Here is a 5,966-nt window from a genome sequence, read left to right on the forward strand (position 1 = left end):
GCTGAGGGGATTCCCCTTTTATTCGAAGCAGCTGGCGGCTGTCGCGCCGCCAAGAAACGCCGACGAGCACGTGTCCGGGAGCTTCCACTGGCTTCTTCGGAGGTGGGGTCGTCGCAAAGGCTTCCGCAGATAGAGTTGGAGCGCGTCCATATGCTTGTTCGGGAGTTCGTTTATGAAGCTGTGTGCTCAGATTTCTCCGTTTGTTGTAGAAGATGGATAGTTTTGACTGCCGAAGAGAGTTTATAGCGACGGTTCTTGGCACGTTCAATTGCTACAAACACACTGATTTGGTGAACAACGCGTGGTAGTAAACATTGTGGTTCTCCAGCGTAAACAAGTTTAATAGACGATGCTCCACCGGCACATCTGTGTTGCAATGTTGTACTCATGAGAACAACTGTACATTTATAGAGGACATGTCGATGGTTGTCTGCAGTAAATATTTCGGTAATGACGTTCGGATGTTTTACCTGACATTTTTACAGATTTGCATGTAGTGGTACTTCAATAAAAATTAAATTTCAGAGTATTTTCAGTCGCGATATGGGTACCGTATTTATACCATTCTGGGTCGACTCGAATGTAAACCGACCCCTACACTGAACACCGAAAAAATAGCAAAAAAGGAAAGCTCGAGCACGTTCCACCCTCTAAATATATTTGTCAAATCCTCTACAGGTCGTCCTCGCTTGTGACCACCTTCATTGGTGAAGCTGCTTTATTCTCAGCTGCTGCATTCCGTCGGCTCACACACCGGCCCATCTGACAGATGTAAACCCGTCGGCATGACAAGGGGCCTGAATACGCCACTCCTGCGCAATCAACGAATTCGGTGGGGTTCTCCGTGTTGCAGGAAGCTTTCTTGGCCTTCTTATCGATGCGAGAACCAGGAGTGTTCCATCAGCACATGTGGCGTGTCGGGCGAAAAAGTAATTAAGGGAGTTGTTCCAACAAAACAATTGTAAGTCCACTGACTGTCCTGTCTTGTGTAACCCGTTAATACAGCTTTTCCAGAAACAATCAATGCATATAGGACAGACCATAGGATCCGAAATTATAGGTGTTACAACGCGCAGTGCAAGCGCTCGCTTTGGATGGCAAACTACGGCGATAAGAAAACGATGAACAAAGCGTGACGAATCCTCAACTATGAAGTGGGCCAGCTTGTCGCCCTTTGTCTGCCGATTATCAAGACCGCGAAGGCAATAGTATTATAGTAGGAGCAAAAACTCTGGAAACAAGTATTGAAGTTTTATGGAGTGAATAATTCATCACTAAAAATACATTCTTATAGAGCAGGATCACCATGTTCGGGAGGAAAGCATACAATTTTAGATGCGAAGGCATCTCATTCACCCGCCTTGTCCCTGCATCCAGCGTCGGCGTCGTCCTCGTTGGCGTCCGGCCCTCCCCCATTCTCCTCGCCGCGCGAGCTGCGCTCTCCACCGCTCACCCCCTCTCCTCTCCGATAGCGAACCCTCTCTCGCGAGGGGCATTGGATTGGATTCGATTGGATTGGCTTGGATTGGCTTGGCTTGGCTTGGATTGGATTGGATTGGATTTGGATTGGATTGGATTAAAGGGATTGTGTTGGATTGTGTTGGGTCATAGCCGCGGCAGGCCCACTGGCGCCAGCGCGTCCCCTCACCGTTATGCGCGCTATAAAACGCGGTGCCTGCGCCGCTCCGCTCCATCGTTCCAGCGCCGTTCCTCCGCTGTCCAACGCTGCAACGTGAACCCCCTATGCGTCGCATCTACACAGGGGTTCCCGCGAGGGGAGGTGGGAGTTTTTAGATGCGACGCTCAGAGCATCTCTTATCGGCGGCCCTCTCCTTCCAGTGTGCGTCCGTTGTGGTCCGCGTGCGTCCGTTGTCCGCAGCCGCTCTCCCGCTCTCCTCTGCGATAGCGAACACTCTCTCGCGATGGGCATTGGATTGGATTCGATTGGCTTGGCTTGGCTTGGCTTGGCTTGGCTTGGATTGGATTGGATTAAAGTGGATTGTGTTGGATTTTGTTGCGTCATAGCCGCGGCAGACACACTGGCGCCGGCGCGTGTCCAGGTGAAAGCGTGTGCGGCCCAGCGCGCTCTCACCGCCGGTGGGCGGCGCTGCGCGCGGTTCTGCGCTTGTGTAGTACTCTCCCTCTCCGCGGTCTCCTCTCCTTCGGGCGCGCTGCGCATATAACCGGTGTGCCGCTCTCCGGCGGCCTTTCGGTCGACGGTTGCTCTCCGCTTGAGCTTGAACCCCCCTCAGCGTCGCATCACACAAGGGTTCCCGCGAGAGGAGGTGAGCGTAATTTTTTCTCTTTATAGTCGTACAATACTGGGAAGACGGCAGCAAAACAGGCCCGCACACGTTCTCTTCCAGCAATATGGCCGAGAAACCCGTACACCGGCCCATCTGACTAATGTAAACCCGTTTGCAAGACAAGGGGCCCGAATACGCCACTCATGCGCAATCAACGAAGGCGGCGTGGTTCTGCGTGTTGCAGGAACCTTTCTTGGCCACCTTCTTATCGATGCGAAGAACAGGAGTGTTCCGTCGGCGCATGTGGCGTGTCTTGTGAAAAAGTATTTAGTGGGAGTTGTTCCAACAAAAAATTTGTTGTAAGTACACTGACTGTCCTGTCTTGTGTAACCCGTTAATACAGCTTTTCCAGAAACAATCAATGCATATAGGACAGACCATGGGATCCGAAATTATAGTTGTTACAACGCGCAGTGCAAGCGCTCGCTTTGGATACCAAACTACGGCTATAAGAAAACGATGAACAAAGGGTGACGAATCGTAAACTATAAAGTGGGCCAGCTTGTCGCCCTTCGTCTGCCGATTATCAAGACCGCTAAGACAATAGTATTATAGTAGGAGCAAAAACTCCGGAAACAAGTATTGAAGTTTTATGGAGTGAGTAATTCATCACTGAAAATACATCATTCTTATAGAGCAGGATCACCATGTTCGGGAGCAAAGCATACAATTTTTCTCTTTATGATAGTACAATACTCGGAAGATAGCAGCAATGCAGGCCCGCACACGTTCTCTTCCAACAATATGGCCGAGAAACCCGTACACCGGCCCATCTGACTGATGTAAACCCGTTTGCAAGACAAGGGGCCCGAATACGCCACTCATGCGCAATCAACGAAGGCGGCGTGGTTCTGCGTGTTGCAGAAACCTTTCTTGGCCGCCTTATATATGCGAACAACAGGAGGGTTCCGTCGGCGCATATGGCGTGTCTTGTGAAAAAGTATTTAGCGGGAGTTGTTCGAACAAAAAAATTGTTGTAATTCCACTGACTGTCCTGTCTTGTGTAACCCGTTAATACAGCTTTTCCAGAAACAATCAATGCATATAGGACAGACCATGGGATCCGAAATTATAGGTGTTACAACGCGCAGTGCAAGCGCTCGCTTTGGATGGCAAACTACGGTGATAAGAAAACGATGAACAAAGCGTGACGAATCCTAAACTATAAAGTGGGACAGCTTATCGCCTTTCGTCTGCTGATTATCAAGGCCGTGAAGGCAATAGGAATAAAGTAGGAGCAATAACTCCAAAAACAAGTAATGCCGTTTTATGTAGTAAATTATTCATCACTGAAAATACATCATTAATATAGAGCGGGATCACCGTGCTCGGGGGCAAAGCATACATTTTTTCTCTTTCTGATAGTGCAATACAGGGAAGAAGGCAGCATTACAGGCACCGACACGCTATCTTCCAACAATGTGGCCGAGAAACCCGTACACCGTCCCATCTGACTGATGTAAACCCGTTTGCACGGCAAGGGGTGCAAATACGCCAATCCTACGCAGTCAACCAATTCCGCGCGGTTCTGTGTGTTGCAGGAACCTTCTTGGCCTCCTCCTTATCGATGGGAGCACCACGAGTGTTCCATCATTGCATGTGGCGCGTCGGGTGAAAAAGTATTTAGCGCATGTGGCGTGTTGTTGTGTAGTGTTTTCAGCGTTCTCAGCGTTGTGAAGTGTTTTCAGACTCTTTCAGCATTTTGAAGAAAAGACATTTATTAACCACATTTTATTTATTCCGTGAGGATTTTAAATTTTATAGCCTAATTACTGCACATGAAAATACCAAATCAAACAGTACCCATATCAAGTTTCCTTTGACAGAAACTTTATCCTCGCAAAGCCAATTCGCCATTGAATAAATTTCAATTCCGCATGGTCGTGTTATGTCAGGAGTACGGCAGATGTCTGTGCTGGGCCGTTTCATTTAATATTTGTATAAACATGATCTCGGCATCTGAGCTTTCCTTCTGTTGCAGCAATGCACACATTAGATAGGTCCTTCAAAAAGAAAGCTAGAACAGCAAAGCAACAGCAAAGGTGTATCTACTGCGAGGTGCAAATCACGCAGTGCCTCTCTGTGCTCGGGGTAATAAAGCACTTCCAATGCTTCCAGACTCGAAGAAAAAGCAGAAGCGGTGACCACAATTGTTGTAGAGTCGCTTTGATTACACTTGAGGGGGGGGAGTAAGAAAACAGATTGGAAGGACGCAGCAACTGCTCCCCTAGACGAACCTAGAGACCATAATAGCGTAGAAGCCATTGCATGTATGCATTACCGACTCATCGAATTATCGTAATGTGTGGATATCGGGATCCACGACGAAGTGATAGGCTTATATTTACTAAAACTTTTTTTATTCAAACCCATCTTGTATTATAAGAAACTCCCGCGCCATTTCCATAACGTCAAACCTGGGGAGGGGCGAAGCACTCAGTATATAAGTGTATTCTTAGCGCCCTTGGCATTGGCACTAGCGCCTTAGCTTTTGGCAACAAAGATGAAACCATTGGAGGTATGGAGGGGGGGGGGGGTAGAGGTATACAGCTTTGCTGTAAAAGTCTCGTATTGTTGAAGCACAAAGCTCTGTAGCGCGAGGTGTACACGAGAGTCCTGATGTTTTTAGTACGCGTTACGAAGCGCTCCAGCGCGAGGCGTAAACGAGTGTCGCGATGTGTTTTTAGTACGCATTACGCTCTAGCGCGAGACGTAAACGAGTTTCCCGGTGTTTTAGTACCATGAGTACATGAGAACGACGATTATGACGAAGACGACGACGATAGGAGATGCCAACAGCCCCTGCCCCTAAGGAATTTCGCCCCTAATAAATCTGAACACAACGTGACTTCTGCAAAATAGCGTTAGCAGCTAGAGAGATATAACCTGAGCAACCGACGCGTCCGCACAAATGTTCCTCCCCGTTCTCCTCTCAAACACAGCATTACGATAGAAGAACACATAACAATAGATCGGAGAAAGTGCGCTGAGGGAATGGACTTCGCAACGCAGCCGTCGTTGCCAGAGGGGGACAGGTCGAAGCAAATCTCGTCAGCTGCGTCTTCCTTTGTGACTCCCGGTACCCCCACCACTTGTGCGCATTGTAGAATCGCGCCTGGAGGCAGTGCGGGTGGCAAAAATGGGAGGATTTCGAATTACGTTAACACGTTTTTGATGCTGGCCGGTGTGCAACAAAAGTAGCGACTCATGCAGCCAACGTCGATGCTGAAGCAAACAAAAGTGACGACTCAGACAGTCATAGCGCTGAGAACAGTTGACACAGTGTACGAGGGGTGTCCTAGAAACGCTGCATTGCCGACTCCTGAAACCGAAACAAAGAGCGCCCATCGGGTCCAGCATAAAGTTGGCGAGAGAGAGGTATGAGATGCTCAAGCATTCTTAAGGACCCCCTAATAGGTGTTCATTAATTTCTTGTTTTCAATGATCAGAAACCTTTAGGGAAAGTGTGCAATATTAATTCATTAATATTATTACCACATTGTTAAGAAACGATTCCTTCTCACCTGTCATTTTTTCGGGCCTAGAATATTACCAGAAAGGGAAGCAGTCACTTAATTCTTACCCCTCATTATTTTAGTCCCTTAATGATTGTGTCGCCATACTGCGACAAAAAAAAACGCAGAAACCAGGTGGCTTTTT

The sequence above is a fragment of the Haemaphysalis longicornis genome, unplaced genomic scaffold (genome assembly GCF_048455015.1).
Source record: "Haemaphysalis longicornis isolate Haplotype H1 unplaced genomic scaffold, Haemaphysalis longicornis Haplotype H1 scaffold_7, whole genome shotgun sequence".
Taxonomy (NCBI): Eukaryota; Metazoa; Arthropoda; class Arachnida; order Ixodida; family Ixodidae; genus Haemaphysalis; species Haemaphysalis longicornis.